Below are 17,171 nucleotides of genomic sequence, written 5' to 3'. Positions count from 1 at the left end.
ATCTTTCCCTTTCAAACCAACATGGTTTTAAAAGGGGGAGATATACTGAACAGCAAAATACCTGTCAGAGTGATTGCTGAGGGAATGCCATAAGAGTTCCATTCTAGATAACACATTCAGAGATACCTGCAAATTATCTTTTTTTTTCCTCCTAAAAATGTGAACAGCAGTTATCTCAGTGTCTAGTACAAACACCGCATGTCATTTATCTATATACTGCGTGGAATAGATGATTAGTAGTTGCACTGTCAGTTGAATTCTTTTCACATTTTAAGCACCTACTATGTGCTCAGTAAGAGACTGTTTGACTTGATGAATAAAGGGATGGCTTTGGAGTAAAGAACTTGGTTTCAAGTCAGCCTCTAGTGGTTATTAGTTGTGTTACCAGAGGCAACCAAGTCACCTAGCTTTCTAGATCACTCTCTAAGACAATAAAAGAAATTGCAAAACAGCTGCCAATCTTCATTCATGGTGGATAAGTTTCCACTTCAGTTTTACAGGTCTGGACCAAAAAAAAAATACTCATTACATTCAATGCAATGTTCTAGGAGCTAGGGCAAAGACTTAAAAATGCACATGTTTAATTTTGTAAGGAGGACAAGACAAACATATGTATTGCTACTCTACAAGTTATAATATGCTAAGCAACTAGAAAAGGTTTTTAGTTCCCTGAAAGCTTTGAGGAGGAAAAGATCACTGGAGCCTAGCAGCAGGGATCAGGACGAAGTTATATTCAAGTTGTATCTTGAAAGAAGAAAATTTTCAATAGGCTGAGATTCTGAGGAGTCTATTCTAGGAATATAGAGTAGCTTCTGCCAATGTTTGGAGAAAGAAGAATTCAGAATGAGATTGGGAAAAGGAGAGTAATATTCAGTTTGGCTAGTGTGTAGAGACCTCAAAGGGAGTATTATGACATAAGTTTGGAAAGGTAGCTTTCAGTCAATTTGTGGAGGGCCTTGAATGCAGGGCATTTAGGAACCACTGAACATTTTTGATGTGGTTAAAAAGCCTGTTACCTATGACTGTTAGCAGTGTGAAAGATGGATTGAAGAGAGAGGAGAATGGAGCCTGGGAGAGCAGTTAGAAGGTTATTTCAATAGTCCAGGCAGGAAGTAATGAATTCTTCAATTAGAGTGGTTGTAATAGGAATAGAAAGGAAAAGGACCAGAGATAGAGCAAAAGTTGAATTGATAGAATTTCATAAGTTACATACCTTTATTTAATTCTTCAAGCGCTATGAATCACTTTTTTTTATAACAAAAACCCTGGGCAATTTTTACTCTCCTTGATTTATACAGCTGTGAAAGTTAAGGCACAGCTAAGTTAAGGTCCAAGTTGCTAGTGAATAATAATGATGACTGACAAGAATTAAGTGATTTGACTAGGGTCAAATGGTTAGTAAGTGTCTGAGACTTTCCATGCATTGTACTACTTAGAGTTGGAATCAAAGTTTAGGGCATGATTGTATTTAGTATCCTTTATGTTATACAATATTGTCTCTCAAATATAGGAAGGGTGCAAAGGAGAGATAATAGCTAAAGAAGACTTAAATTTTAGAGCCTTATTGTTTGGAAGGATGCCACTAACAGAAATCCGGAAGATTTGAGGAGGGACAGCTTGTGTGTGTGTATGTGTGTGTGTGTGTGTGTGTGTGTGTGTGTGTGTGCGCGTAGAGTGTAGTGTGGTGATTCAATTTTGGACATGTGAAATTCATTTTATATAAAGATAGCTCTCCTAATTTATCAACATCAATAGATTCTGAATGCTATTTCTAGTAATGAGGACAGGTATGTCTGGAACTATCCACAGCCCTTGTCCTCTTCTCCTTGTGACTTGGGACAGATACATGCTCATATAAACATATGAATTGGCTCTCTCATATTAGAGAGGATCTATGACAAGGGGGCCAGTGCAGAACTTGTTGTTCTGCATGGAATTTAATACATTTTTCATTTTTCTGCATGGAAGTTTAATGGATATTATTTTTAAAAAAATCAGATTTACAGATAATACAAATTTGGGAAAGGTAGCCAACATTTTGCATGATATAATCAGAACAGGAAACAACTTATCAAGTAAGTATTATTGAGTTAAATCTCATGAAGTTTAATCGACTAGGGATAATTTATAAGTTGCAAAATTAATATATTTGTCTTGAAAATATTATATGCGTAAATAGAATATGGAAGAGGAGTGGCTAGACAACAGTTCTTCTGAAAAAGATCTGGAGAGGGGGTTGTAGTGGCATACAAGGTCAATATCTCATCAATATATGGTATTGATTTGATATTGATATGACCTTCTGCTATAGAGCCCTGGGTTACACAATGAGAAGTGAAAAAAATCTCACTGTACTCTGCCCTGATTGGATGATTTTTGATTATTAAATTTGGTTCTGGTTACCAAGGACATAGAAACTAGAGAGCATTTTTAGGAGGGTAACCAGAATCATGAAGAATCTTGAGATAATATCTTATTAGGACTGGTTAAAGCTATCAGAGTTTTTTATTCTGAAGAAGATAAAACTTAATGTTGTGGTAGCAGTTTTCAAGTATTTGAAAGGCTGTTTCATGAAGAAGGATTAAGTTTGTTTTGTAGTCTCAGAGGGCAGAACTAAGGATAATGGATAAAAGTTGCATGGAGGCAGATTTCTACTTAATATAAGGAAAAACATCTACATAATTAGAGCCATCCATAGAGCTGCCTTGATAGGCAATGGATTCCTTCTGATTAGAAGTCATTGGGCAAAGGCTAGATATTATCCTGTCCACTGTATCATAGAGGATATTCTTATTCAGGTAGATAGATGGTCTAATTCAGACTGAGTTATCTTTGAGTTCCCTTTTCACTCCAAGATACTGAAATTATGAGAGGAGGAATCCATTGTTCTTAATATTGGGCTTTATCTAGTTAATAATATATTTGAAATTATGTTTAGGTGTTTAGGTTTTATTTATTTATATAAGGCATAAAATGCCTTAGTCTTTATAATGCTTAATGTTGTAAAGTGCTGTATATATATTATTTCGTTTGATACAAGAGCCCTTTTAGATATGTAGGGTTAGTATATTGAGCTCATGTTTGACAAGAACGTAGAGAAACAGATGACTTGCTCTCAAGATCCCACAATTAGCAATTGGTAGAACTTGAACCTGTCTCCATTGTGATCATCACTTTTGCCATTGAATGACAATCAAAAGATCTGAGTTAATAACTAATATTATTACTACATGTGTGACTTTGGGCAAGTTCTTTTACTTCTATCAACCTCACTTTCATTATCTGTAAGAGGAAGGAATTGGATTAGATGCCCTCTATAATCCTTTGCAAATCTAAATCTATGATCTCATTCTGTGCTGCCTAGGTATGGTTTCTGTTGTTGGAAATCAGGACTCAATGAAGGCAGAATGTCCGTTATCACCATTTTTATTTAATGTTCTATTTGAAATGCTAGCCATAGCAATAATTCAAGAAAAAGAAAAAACAAATTGAAGGACTAAAAATATCCAACGAGGAAACAAAAGTATCACTCTTTGCAGATGATATGATGGTATACTTAGAGAGCTCTACAGAATTAACTAGAAAACTAGTTGAAACAATGACTAACTTTAGCAAGTTTTAGGGTATAAAGTAAACCCATATAAGTCATCAGCATTTCTATATTACTATATATATACTAATATACAATTCTATATATTATATCTATTTCTATATATAATATATTCTATATTACCAACAAAACCTAGTAGTAAGGGATAGAAAGAGAAATTCCCCATAAAATAATTGAAGACAATATAAAATGCTTGGAAGTTTACCTGCCAAGACACACTGAAGGACTATATATGTGTGTGTGTGTGTGTGTGTGTGTGTGTGTGTGTGTGTGTGTATATACACATACACATATATAACACAATTACAAAATACTTTTCACATAAATAAAGATGGATCTAAACAATTGAAGGAATATTAATTGCTCATGACTAGACCAGGCCAATACAATAAGACTGACAAGTCTACCTAAATTTACTCAAAGCACCAAAAAATTATTTTATAGGGCTAGGAAAAATAATAGCAAGATTTATCTGGGAGAACAAAATGTCAAGAATATCAAGGGAATCAATGAAAAGAAGGGAAGGAAGGCAGCTTAGCAGTACCAGATTTCAAACTGTATTACAAGTTATTAATCATCAAAATAATCTTATTTCTTGTTTGGTCACAAATTCTTAGATAATAGAAGTGATAGAAAGGATCATGGGAGATAAAGTGGATAATATTAATTATATGAAATTTAGAAAGTTTTTGCACAAACAAAAGCAATGTAGCTAAAATAAGAAGGAAAGTAGGAAACTTGTAAAAAACTTATTACAGCAAGTTTCTCTGGTGAAAGCCTTATTTTTCTAATATATAAGGAGCTGAGCCAAAGTATAAAAATAAGAGCCATTCCCTAGTTGGTAAATGGTCAAATAATATGAACAAGAAATTTTCAGAAAAATAAATAAAAGCTATAAATAATCATATGACAAAATGCTCTGAATCACCAAATAATTAGAGAAATGTAAAAATAACGTCCTTCCTTCCTTCCTTCCTTCCTTCCTTCCTTCCTTCCTTCCTTCCTTCCTTCCTTCCTTCCTTCCTTCCTTCCTTCCTTCCTTCCTTCCTTCCTTCCTTCCTTCCTTCCTTCCTTCCTTCCTTCCTTCCTTCCTTCCTTCCTTCCTTCCTTCCTTCCTTCTTTCCTTCCTTCCGCTAATATGTTTTGCATGATTTCACATGTATGTACTGGGCATCATATTGCTTGCTCTATTAATGTGTGGGAGAAGTGCAATAGGAAGGTAGAGAATTTTATTTTTAAAAGTGTTAAAAATTAATAAACATAATTTAAAAAAAAGGAAAATCAGGAACCAAACTCTTTAAGGGCAGGATAGATTACCGTTGTTTGGCCTCAATGAGATCCAGAAACTCAAACTCTCTTTTTCTCATTTTTTTCTGAAGAGATTAAGTAACTAACTTGCAGAGCTTTTATTATTGGGTACAGATGCTAGCTATCTTCAGAAAAAGGCTTTCTGTGATGATAAACTAGTGACAATGTCTGTTATTTCAGTTAAGTGCTGCAGTAAATATGAAGACCTGAATTCAGATTTGACCTCAAACACATTTGCTGTGTGAATTTGTACAAGTCACTTAATCTTTGCCACAGTTTTCTCAACTTCAAAATGGGGGTAACAATAGTATCCCCCTCTAGGATTAATCAGAGGATCAAATGAGATATTTGCAAAACACTTAGCACATGGTGCTGGCACAAAACAAATTACTATATAAAAGTTTATTCCCTTCTCTTTCACTTTCTACCCCTACTCTTAATCTCCATTATTTTTTTCCACCAAGCCACTGGGCCATTCATTTTCATCATATTCATATTTACTGTAAGTTTCATTTCCTTGGTGTGTAGCATGACCTTGGAGAAAAACAATTTTGTACACATGATAGCATTTAGAGTTTTCATGAATCCCTTACAAAAACTCTTGGTAAATGTTATTGCATGGTTGTTTGCAACACCACTGGGATAGGGGAAATGGGAAGAGGAAGGGTGCAGGCAGTTGAATTTTATTATCTCTATTTTGCAGCCAATACTAAGATTCAGATTTGGAAGAGGGCATGAGCAGAACTGGGGCAAAAGTTGAAAAATGATTTGGCACCCTGGAACCCTTAAATGATCCCCAAGTAATATTTTAACAGCTATTTGGGTCTTTTCAGATTCTCATGTACAATTGCCATTCACAACTAGCACCTTAAACATACTCATCTATTGAAGAGTCCATTCAGATCCTTTCGTGAGCCCTAAGGATAATAGCTCAAAAATCATTTAATGAGATCTTGGCCATTTGGCCAGACAGACTGGTTTTTCTATTTATTTGTCATTCTGCATTCAGCTTACACTTCTCTGGTTTTTCTTTAAAAAGCCAGAGAGAGAAAAGGAAGTTTGTTTGCTATAGATTTTCTACCAATTGCTAATCCTAAATGTAGTCATTAAGGTAGTGTCTGTCTGGTTTAAGGTTTGGACAAGAGTGGGTATTACTGACGAGAGGCCCCTATGCAGACATCAAGCATTGTAGTAATTAGTTTTGTGAGTTTGTTAGATTATAGAAAAAAAATACCCACTCCAGCTGTTTAAATATCCTCAGTTTGTTCCTGCTGCTTTTGTTCCTATTGTGGCTCCACTCAGTCTCTCTTGCTTGAGCACAGCTGAAGTCTAGAGGAGGTGGTGGTGCTTTGGGGTTTTCTCCTCCTTGCTCTTCCTTTCACATCATGGTCTGAGGGATTAGAATTTGCAGGGGGAAAGGCATTTTAGAATACGTTGAATAAGTATCAAATAGGATAAAGTGGTTCTTTGCACATCTTAAAGCACTATATTATTGTTGTTTATTGTTTCAGTTGTATTCAACTCTGGTAATTCCATTTAGGATTTTCTTAGCAAAAATACTAAAATGATTTGCCTTTTCCTTTTCATGCTCATTTTGCAAATGAGGAAACTGAGGCCAAGAGAGTTAAATGGCTTGCCTAGGATCACATAGCTAAAAAGTGGCTGAGGTGGGGTTTGAACTCAGTTTTTGAAAACTGTACCACTTAGCTACCTCTAAAAGCATTATATATTGACTGTTATCATTATCATTCTTATTATTTTCCTATGGATATGTAATTAATAGAGAAGATTACCCATATCTAAGATTCATATGAAAGGTATCCCCTTTTCCTTAGACTATCATGCAGAGATGTTTGTCTGGCTGTTAAGAGGTCCTGAGTATCAACAATGCACTGATCTGGGGTAATCCTGAAAGACATGATGGGGAAGGCTATCCACATCCAGAGGAAGAACTATTGGGGTCCTCTTTCACATCAGTGTATCTTTGCTTTTTATTTGGGAATTTTGGTTATATATGTTTGCTCTTACAACAATGACCAATTTGGAAGTGTATTTTACATGACAAAAATAAAAAAACAGTCTGAGTAGGGACAGCTAGGTGGCTCAGTGGATAGAGCACCAGGTCTGGATATGGGAGTTCTAGGTTCAAGTTTAGTCTCAGACATTTCCTAGCAGTGTGATCCCAGACAAATCACTTAACCCTAATTGCCTAGCCCTTACCACTCTTCTGCCTTGGAACCTATACTTAGAATTGATTCTAAGACAGAAGGTAAGGGTTTAAAGAAAAAGAAAAAAGAAGTCCTGAGTAAAGGGACATGGTAGTGACTATGTGAGAGCAGGGATATAATAATAATAGCTAGCATTTACATAATGCTTTAAGATTGGCAAAGTGCTTTTACAGATATAGCCTCATTCTAAGTATAGGTTCCAAGGCAAGACATGAACCTAGAACCAAGCCCTGCCCTCGAGAAGCTTCAGTACTATTAGGGGAGACAACAGATATATGTAAAATATAATAGAATATATACAAAGTTGTTTGGAGTGACAGAGGGAGTATTTTTTACAATTATTACCTCAAATGTCAATTATCTTATTTTTTTGAAAAATATTAATAAGGAGGAGGGGTGGCCACACATATTTCACGTAAAGAGTGGCGCTTGAACTGAGCCTCAAGAAAAATAAAGGCTTCCCTAAGGCAGCAGTAAGGAGGGAAATATATAACAAATGTATGTGTGTGATCCAGTTAGGCAATATAAATTCTGGAGTCAGAAGACCTTTGTTTAAATCCCATTTTTTCTATTTATCTATTGCTTGTGAGACATCATTACATTGTTCCTTTGGGCCTCAGTTCCCCATTCTATAAAGTGAGCAGGCTGGAGGACATAGTCTCTAGAGTTCCTTCCAAATCTGCAACCTATTGGCCAAATCCTCCACTTGGTCATTTTTCCTTTTGTGGTCTTCAGGATCCAGGATTGTGCCTGGATCTCCTGTTTCTTGGAAGGATGAAGAACAGTTGAACTCAGAGTTGGGACTGGTATGCACAAGATGCTCAGACTTTCCAGGTTCTCATTTCTTCTTTTTGTGCTGTTTGAAGGGACAGTTTCTCCAAAGGTAATGGAATAATCCAAGGGATGCAAATAACAATCTCAGCCCCACACTCATTCCTCCTTTCCTCTTTTGAAAACCCATATTGGCCACAGTTAGGAGCCTGGCCTTTATGTGGTTGAGGACAGGACTATGCAGAGTTAATGCATTTTAGAAAACCGATAATTAAATATTTATTGTGAGGAATCACTGGAAATCAGGGCTTGATTTATTGTTTATTGGCTGTCTAGGCTTAAGAAAATGTTATATAATACTGAATAAACTTAAAACTATGTACATATTCCACCTCCTCTGGGTCCCCCCTGGGCTAATTTACTCACAACATTCTTGTATTCTATAAATATTGCTTAGGCTTAGTAGGAGAGCAGAAGAAGGCTGAGGAAATAAAATCATCATCAAACTGGGGGGCTAATGACTGTGTTCATCATTTTTCAATCATGTCTGTTTCTTCATGACCCCATTTGTTTTTTTCTTGGCAGAAATACTGGAATGTCTTTGACATTTCCTTCTCCAGTTCATTTTTGCAGATGAGAAAACTGAGGCAAACAAGGTTAAGTGACTTACTGTGGTCACAGAGCTAATAAGTAACCATGTCCAGATAGATCAGTCTTCCTGCTCCAGTACTCCTTCCATTGCTTCTGATGGCTATAGGCTAATTAATAATAATAATACTTAGTAACACCAATTAATCTGATATCTTATATGGTGCTTTGAGGTCTGCGAAGTGTCTTATGTACATTTTCTCATTTGAGTCTCACAACAACCATTGTGGAGACCCAAATCCCTTCTCCATGATAGTGTTAAAAGTCAGAGGAGATGAAATATCCATGGCCAAGGTTTCCTGGATGCTTTCAAACAAGAGAAACTCCTGTGCTCTTTGCCCTCTCAAGCTCTGATGGGGAAGATTAATTGGTGTTTAGCCCATCCATTGGCCAAGCTCAACAATCACATGGAATTGATTTGATTAGTATTGGTGGGGAGGGATAGGAAATGCAAACTGATCGTTATAAAAGGGGAAGCTAGAGGCTTTCTCACATGATCCACTTGCGAAATGAGGGTGATTTTCAGCTAGCTCCTAGCTCCAGGTCTAGAGATTTAACAATAAGCCAGCTACTGGAGGATAAAAATAAGTGTGGGAGGACTCATTCGGAAATGTTGTCCACAGTCAGCTGGAGAAAAAAAAAAAAGGAACTCCATTGATTACCAGGAAATTCTTAGAGGGTGCAGTGGTGTATCAGGGAACCTAATCTATCACCTATCTCCCTGGGACTTGGGTGGTTTGACAAGCATATCACTTGATTTTTTTTTCTTTAGCGTACCACTTTAGGATAAAATAATACCAAAGACAAGCAGGAATTTCCATGCCACTTTAAAGCCTGATTGACTTGAAATTGTAGATGAGACTTTCTGTCATACTGAGTGAAAAACCAACCCCACTAATTTCATTCAAGCATTTAAAATAATACAATGACAGGCCATTGTTATATAGTGTGTCCTAAAAGTCTTAGTGCAGATGTAAGCTTTAATAACTTAAAAAGTATTAATAGCTTAAAATTCTACACTAAGACTTTTGAGGAACCCTGTATATCCCTTTAAGGTTTCTGGACTACATATACTATTTCATTTGGTCCTCACAACAACCTTATAACGGAGGGGGTGCTGTTATTCCCATTTTACAAATGAGAAAACTGAAGCTCTGAGAGATTACAGGACTTGTACATGGTTACTCAGCTAATAGTTATTAGTGGCAGAATTTGAACTTGAGTGTTTCTGACTACCAATTCAGCACCCTTGCCACTTTGCCATAATGCTTTTTAGATAGGTGTTAGATTAAATTCCCTGATACACCTCTGCACCCTCCAAAAATGTCCTCTTAATCAGTGGAGTTCCTATGTTTCTTTCCCTCCAGCTGGCTGCTGACATTTCAGAATGTTGTTCACACTGAGGGGCATATAAAAGAAGTATAAGGCACACAGAGACCAAGGCAAGGTATCTTGATCTGGAAGTCATTTATATAGAGATGATGGTTAAACACATGGAAGCCAATGAAGTCACTAAGAATGTAGAGAAAAAATAGAGTCTAAATCGAAATCCAGTACCCTTTGAAGTTTTCTGTTATGCTACTTCTCATTTATGGCAAGTGCCAAAAAAGAGTGCTATAGGCGGTGAGTGCTCTTAGAGCTCTAAGAAGGGAAAGGTTGCAAAGGGATATTAGGATGGTTAGAAGAGACCTCATTTGAAATATCAAATATATACTGGATTGGTGAAAGGAGAGGAGATGGAAGGAACAATGTGGGCAAAACTATGAAGGCATGGGTATATCTGAGGGGCATGGAAGAGATTTTTGTGAGTTTGGTGGCTTCTTGTTAGGAAGAAGTGGGAGGTGAAAGAGGCAAGCTGTATGGTGGAAAGAGTATTAGACTGGGATTCAGGAGACCAGAGTTCTGATCCTAGCCCAGACACTAACTAGCTATTTGAATTTGGGCAAGTGACTTTCTCTTTGGTAAAACCTTCTTTGGACTCCCCTTATCTGCAAAATGAGGGAAAAACGAATTCCTAGTATTTATATAGAATTTGAAGGTTTGCGAAGCACTTTACATATTTCATTTCATTTGGTTCTTATCATAACCTTGGGAGATGAATATTATTACATCCTTATTTGACAGATGAGGAAACTGAGGCTAAGATGTTAAATGATTTGTACAGGGTCACACAGCTAGTAAGTGTCTGAGGAGGATTCAAAACTCAGGTTTTCCTGACTTCATGTCCTATTGCTTTATCCACCATGCCACCTAGCTAAGAGGACTGTAGGGCCAGATTATGGAGGAATGCCTTGAATCCTTTCCCTCATTTAGCTATAGTGACGGGAGATAAATCTGATATCCTTACTTTGTTTTGAATTCACACCATTTATGTCCCTTTGCTTTTTTGATTCTGTACTATTCCTGTGCATCAGAATGGAGAAAAGGTTCAATGTTTGAATTGGTCTTGGCAGAACTTCTGAGATTCTGAGGCTACTAGAACCTCATTTGTACCACTCCATGTAGTTTACAACCCAGCCTTCTTATTTATAGGCTCATAGGTTCATTGGTTTACACCTGGAAACTCAGAAGTCATGTAGTACAACACTCAACCTTTTACAAAGAAACACAAACTGAGATCTCTAAGAGTTGATTACAAAGTAGCCATCTGACTGAATTGTTTTTCCCCCCACTAAATAGTGCTAGTTTTTTTTTTATTCTTTACATGGAGTAGTTTACAAGCCTTCTATTTACTGTTCTCTGAACATATTCTCCAACAATTTTTTCATCATCTTTCTCTTTCAAATGCTGATGAAATATACCCAGTGACAGAAGTATGATCTAAGCTCTTCATTCTTGCTCTTTCCCAGACTACAGCAGCCACTAATTGGAGTGGAACCCTGTGCATAGTCAGATTATGTCCCTGACCCATCATATCTCATCTATCTTCTAGGACTAGCAGCTTTGATTTGGCCAATGGATTGCATAATCTCTAAAGCAGCACAATGAACTGCTCAGTTTTTTCAATTGGCCTGGAATCTGGTCATATCAAATATTGATTGGGTTATTGGTAAAGATTTGGAAATGGAGTCACAGAATATAGACTTAGAAGAGGTCATATAATTTAGCTTTCTTCTCAGCTCAAGAATATGGTTCCCTGTATGTAGCCCTGAAACTTTTGATTAAATCCTATGTTCCAAGTATGGAGAGATATTTGTTGTGATCTGCTCTACTCACAAGCTGCAGGGCCAAATGATCTTCCCCTCATTCCTGGGATTAAAACCACTTTTAAGAAAGCAATTTTATAAGCTCATAATTATGTTAGTGATAACAGTTAAAATGTTATATCTTCCAAGACATTTGTATTTTAAAAGGGACCAAAGTCTTCAGTTATAGGATTGGAACTTTTTAACAGTAAAATTTCAGGTAATGGGGCAAGTGTCTTATGTGGGTTAAGAGAGGAGGAACCATACCACATAGACTGTCTACAAATAAAGCATGCTAGCCATCAAAGAAATGAAATCACACCCACCTTTGAGAGTCAGGAAAAGTAGACTATAGTGAATGTGGTCCACAATTTTGTGAAAGCCTGCCAGATGGCCACAGAAGCTGCAGGTCTACCTTTTAACCCAGATGCTGTTTAACTGATGAACAAAGATTTCTCCTTCCTCACTCCCCAGGCCTTAATCCTCATATTAATTACTGTTTTCTTCTGTTTTGACGTTGAACTCTGTAGAATTCTGAGACCCAGGGGCCTAGAGCTCATAGAGAGAGGCATTCTAAAAGAGACTTTATTTCCTTAAAATTCTGTGTGTAAAATCCCTTAATGAACCCGCTTTTGCAGAAGCATATGGATCTGCAGCTGGAATGGGATATTGCATTAAGCACCTTCTTCCTTATGTGTAACCCTATTTTTGCAGATGATAAAACCTTTTTGCAAAAGAAGCATAGGCAAATGAATGTGAGGCTGTGACTTAAATGTTTGGGTGGCCTTAGTGAGGTTACTAGGGGGTAGTAGTGCCACAGAGAGGGCTCTTACCCAAGACTTGGGGGAGAGATTGGGTAGAAAGATAATGAGAAGGTTTTGAAAGTAGGAGAATATTGAGGTGCATATGTGAATACATGGATGAGATTCTTATTTCATCATCTTGGGGAACTCTGAGTGAGAACATTTTTCATCAATATGGATTGTGGCAGATTCAAACTCATCTATGGCTATGAATGGAGAAAAACAAAAGTCTATCTGTTGCTTTTAGGCAGTAGAGAGGCTCCAAGAAAACTAGTCAAGTGTATGATTTCAGTTTTCTGTTCTTACTTTTCCCACTGTGCATCAGCTACTGCTTGAAGTGACTTCAGAATCAGAGGACCTGGGTTCAAATCTCACCTGTTGCATTTACTCCCTGTGGGATATATAGGGTGAGTTTTTTGGGTCTCATTTTCTCCATTTGTAAAATGAGGGGTGGAACTAGGTGACCTCTGAGAACCTGAACACTTCTAATCCATGATCCTATCAATTGAATTTAAGTCCCGACTTCACTGCTTACTATATACCTGATTTTTGGCCTTTCACACTTTCTGAACTCAGGCTTTGTCTCCTGCAGAATGAGAATAATTTGACTCAAACTCCCATCAATCAGTAAACATTTATTTGGGGTCTATAATATGCTAGTTTGTTATGTGCAGCTTAAACAAAATATATGAAATGTTTTCTGGCCATATAATCATGAGTTAGTGTTATTAAAAATTAAACCAAGTTGTATAGGATTCAATCTGGGGCTAGAGAACAGAGAAAAGGTGAAGAGAAGCACCTTTCAAGAATTTCCTGGAAAGAATTTCCCTCCTCATACAAGGAACATGCTGGCAGACAAACTCTATTAAATGATCAGACCCAATTCAGAAAACAGAGTAAAGCTGTTAATTACTTCTAATCCAGCTTCTGTCTCTATCTTGTTCCATCTCTACTGGTGACCGGAAGTCGCTGTGGGTAGCCTGGGTCTGGCTGCTTTTCATTTTCTCCTCGCTGCTCAGTGGCCCCTGAACACGTTGGAACTTGGTGCATGCAAATTGGGTTGCAGTGAATGAGTTTCTATTATATTTATAGAAGTGTGGTGCAACTGCTCCCAAGGTATAAATAGAACAATGGGGTGTTGACAAAGGGACTAGTTTTCTGTAACCGTGGAAACTCTGTAATTATTCCTGGAACTCTACTCATTGTTTATCTGCATGTGCATTTTAATAAACAGGGCTCTGGCTGCTTATTCATGAATTTTCAAATGGAAATATATTCCTATTATTATCATCCCCTACTCCTGAGTCAGAACCCATCTAGCAAGTTCAGAGCTGAGTAAATACATAGAACATTAGCGACAATTAGATAATTGGTGCCCTTGGATAACCACCCCTGCAGTATCTGAATGGATGAGGGCTGTTCTAGTGTCACCTGGAACCTTCTGAAGGAACCATGTGGTTCCAGGAAGCAATTACAGCTTTATGAAGAAACTCAGAAACACTTCACAGATCTTTAGTCAGTTTGCTCACTCTCCCCTCAAGGAAGATAATCAAACAGCAAGCAAGCTTCCTCTTCTCACAAGTTATGCCCTCTGCAATCAGAGGCTTTGGTTAAAAGAAGGATGAAAAGCTGACCTGATAAGTCAGAGAATCATAGAAGCATGGATATTAGGGAAAGAGAGAACTTTAGGGATCATCTAGTCCAATCACCTCATTTTTAAAAACCATTTGCTATTTTTAAAAAAATGGATTATTTCCTTATTTTTAATGTTCATTGTAAATTTGAGTTCCAAATTCTTTCCCACTGAGAAAGCAAAAACTAGATTATTACTTATATATGTGAAATAATATAAAAAGCTAGTTCTTTATTAGCCATGTTGCAAAAACAAAACAAAAAAAGAAACAAGAAAAATAAACTAAGTGAAAAAAGCAAGTTTCAGTCAGCAATTAGATTCCATCAGTTCATTCTCTGGAGGTGATAGCATTTTTTACCATAAGTCCTTTAGAATTATCTTGGATCATTTCATTGATCAGAATAGCCAGGTCATTTACAGTTGATTATTATAAAATATTGCTGTTAATGTGTACAATGTCTTCTGGTTCTGTTCATCCCACTCTGTATCAGATCATATAAGATTTCCCAGGGTTTTATGAAATAACCCGGTTCATCAGTTCTTACAGCACAACAGCATTCCATTATAATCGTATACCACAGCTTCATCAGTCACTTGTCAATTGATAGTCATTCCCCCAATTTCCAATTTTTCCACCACAAAAAAGTTGCTATGAATATTTTGCATATATATCATTTTCCTTTTTCTTTGATCTGTTTGGGATAAAGACTTAGTAGTAGTATTGCTGGGTCAAAGGGTATGCACAGTTTTATATCCTTTGGGTATAGTTCCAAATTGTTCTTAAAATGGTAGGACCTGACCCAAACTCCACCAGTAGTGCATTAATTTCCTGATTTTCTTGCATCTCTCCAACATTTGCCATTTTCCTTTTCTGTCAAGTTAATTTCATAGGTGTGAAGTTGTACCTCAGTTTTAACATTTTCCTTCCTATAGTCAGTAGTGATTGAGAACACTTTTTTTCATGACTCTAGAAGCTTTGATTTCTTCTTTTGAAAACTGCCTATTCATATCCTTTGACCATTTATTAATTGGGGAATGGCTCATTTTCATAAAATTCATAAAATTAACTTAATTCCTTATATATTTGAGAAATGAAACCTTTATCAGAGAAATTTGCTGTAAACTTTCACATTTAGTTTCTTGCACTCCTAATCTTGGCAGCATTGGTTTTGTTTTTGCAAAACCTTTTAAATTTAATGTAATCAAAATTATCAACTTTACTTCTGTGTTTTTGTTTCTACTTTAGTTGTAAATTCTTCTTTTATCTATACATCTGACAGATAAGTTTCCGTGCTCCCCTAATTTTCTTATGATTTCGCTCTTTATATCTAAATCACGTACCCCCATTTGAAACTTATCTTGGTATACAAAGTGTTTCATATTTAGTCTACTTTCTAGTTTTCCCAGTAATTTTTGTCACACAGTGAGTTCTTGTCCCCAAAGCTTGTATCTTTGGGTTATCAAACACTACATTACTATGCTCATTTACTAATGGGAATTTTGTACCTAATCTAGTCCACCGATATACCACTTTCATTTCTTAGGCAATACAAGATTATTTTAATGATTACTATTTTGTAATATAGTTTGAAATCTAGTACTGCTAGATTGCCTCCCTTCACATTTTTTCCCACTGATTCCCTTGATATTATTGACCTTTTATTGTTCCAGATGAATTTTGTTAGTATTTTTCTAACTCTATAAAATAAAATTTTGATAGTTTAATCAGTTTGGCACCAAATAAGTAAATTAATTTAGATAAAACTGTAATTTTTATTATATTGAATTACTCATAAGCAAATAATACCTTGCCACTTGTTTAACTCTGTCTTCATTCATATTAAAAATGTTTTGTAATTGTGTTCAGATAGTTCCTGGGTTTGTCTTGGCAGGTAGACTCACAAATATTTTATATTATCTATGTGGAATTTCTCTTGCTATGTCCTTCTTCCAGGCTCTTTTGGTCTTATGTGATGTTTATATGGGTTTATTTTATAGTCTAAAACTTTGCTAATGCTGTTTCAATTCGTTTTTTAGTTGATTTTCTAGGATTCTTCAAGAATTCTATCATATCATTTGTAAAGAAGGATATTTTTGTTTTCTCATTGCCTGTTTTTCCCCTTCAATTTCTTTTTGTCTTATTGTTACAGCTAGATTTCTTATAAATTTAGAATAATAATGAAGGGAAGGACATCTTTGCTACATCCTGATCTTATTAGGTTGTCTTCTAGCTTATCCTTATTACAGATTCATGATTGCTCTTGGTTTTAGACAGATACTACTTATCATTTAAAGGAAAACTCCATTTATTACCAGGCTTTCTACTGTTTTTAATAGGAATGATTGTAGTTGTCAAAAAGCTTTTTCTGCATCTATTGAGATAATATGATTTTTGTTGTTTTTTATTATCAATATAGTCAATTATGCTGATATTTTTCAATACATTGAACCAGATCTTCATTTCTGATGTAAATCTTGTCTGGTATATGAACTTTATAATATATTGCTATGATTTCCTTGCTTGTATTTTGTTTAAAATTTTTGCATAAATATTCATTAAGACAACTGGTCTGTAGTTTCCTTTCTCTGCTTTTGTTGGTCTTGGTGTAGGCAACCTGTATTTGTGTCATGAAAGGAATTTGGTAGGATTCCTTCTTTACCTGATTTTTCCACAGAGTTTATATAGGGTTGGAATTGTTCTTTAAGTGTTTGATAGAATTAATTTTTGAATCCTTTTGGTCCTGGGGAGTTTTTCAAAGGGAACTCATTGAAGGCTTGTTTATTTTTCCAAGACAGGTTCATTTAAATATTCTTTTCCCCTCATGTTAATCTGGGCAATTTATATTTTTCTAAATATTCTAATATTTCACTTAGATTGCCAGATTTATTGGATTATAATTGGGCAAAATAGCTCCCAGTAATTACTTTAATTTCATCTTCATTGGTGCTGTATTTACCCTTTTCACTTTTGATAGTGGTAATTTG

The 17,171-nt window shown here is 36.0% G+C and overlaps 1 protein-coding gene and 1 long non-coding RNA gene across 3 annotated transcripts in view; one reads left to right on the top strand and one right to left on the bottom strand.

The window, feature by feature from the left end:
• Positions 1–17,171, top strand: part of SORCS3 (sortilin related VPS10 domain containing receptor 3) — a 724,209-nt gene that overhangs the window by 42,384 nt on the left and 664,654 nt on the right. The window lies entirely within an intron of this gene.
• Positions 1–17,171, bottom strand: part of LOC103096734 (uncharacterized) — a 38,228-nt gene that overhangs the window by 8,810 nt on the left and 12,247 nt on the right. For both annotated transcript variants that reach the window (XR_001626075.2, XR_460389.3), the window contains exon 3: positions 6,157–6,308. This is a non-coding gene — a long non-coding RNA (uncharacterized LOC103096734). The remainder of the gene's footprint in view (positions 1–6,156; positions 6,309–17,171) is intronic.

Source organism: Monodelphis domestica, chromosome 1, assembly GCF_027887165.1.
Source record: "Monodelphis domestica isolate mMonDom1 chromosome 1, mMonDom1.pri, whole genome shotgun sequence".
Classification (NCBI taxonomy): domain Eukaryota; kingdom Metazoa; phylum Chordata; class Mammalia; order Didelphimorphia; family Didelphidae; genus Monodelphis; species Monodelphis domestica.
The sequence above is the reverse complement of the archived record's forward strand: the minus strand, read 5'-3'. Positions and strand labels throughout refer to the sequence as shown.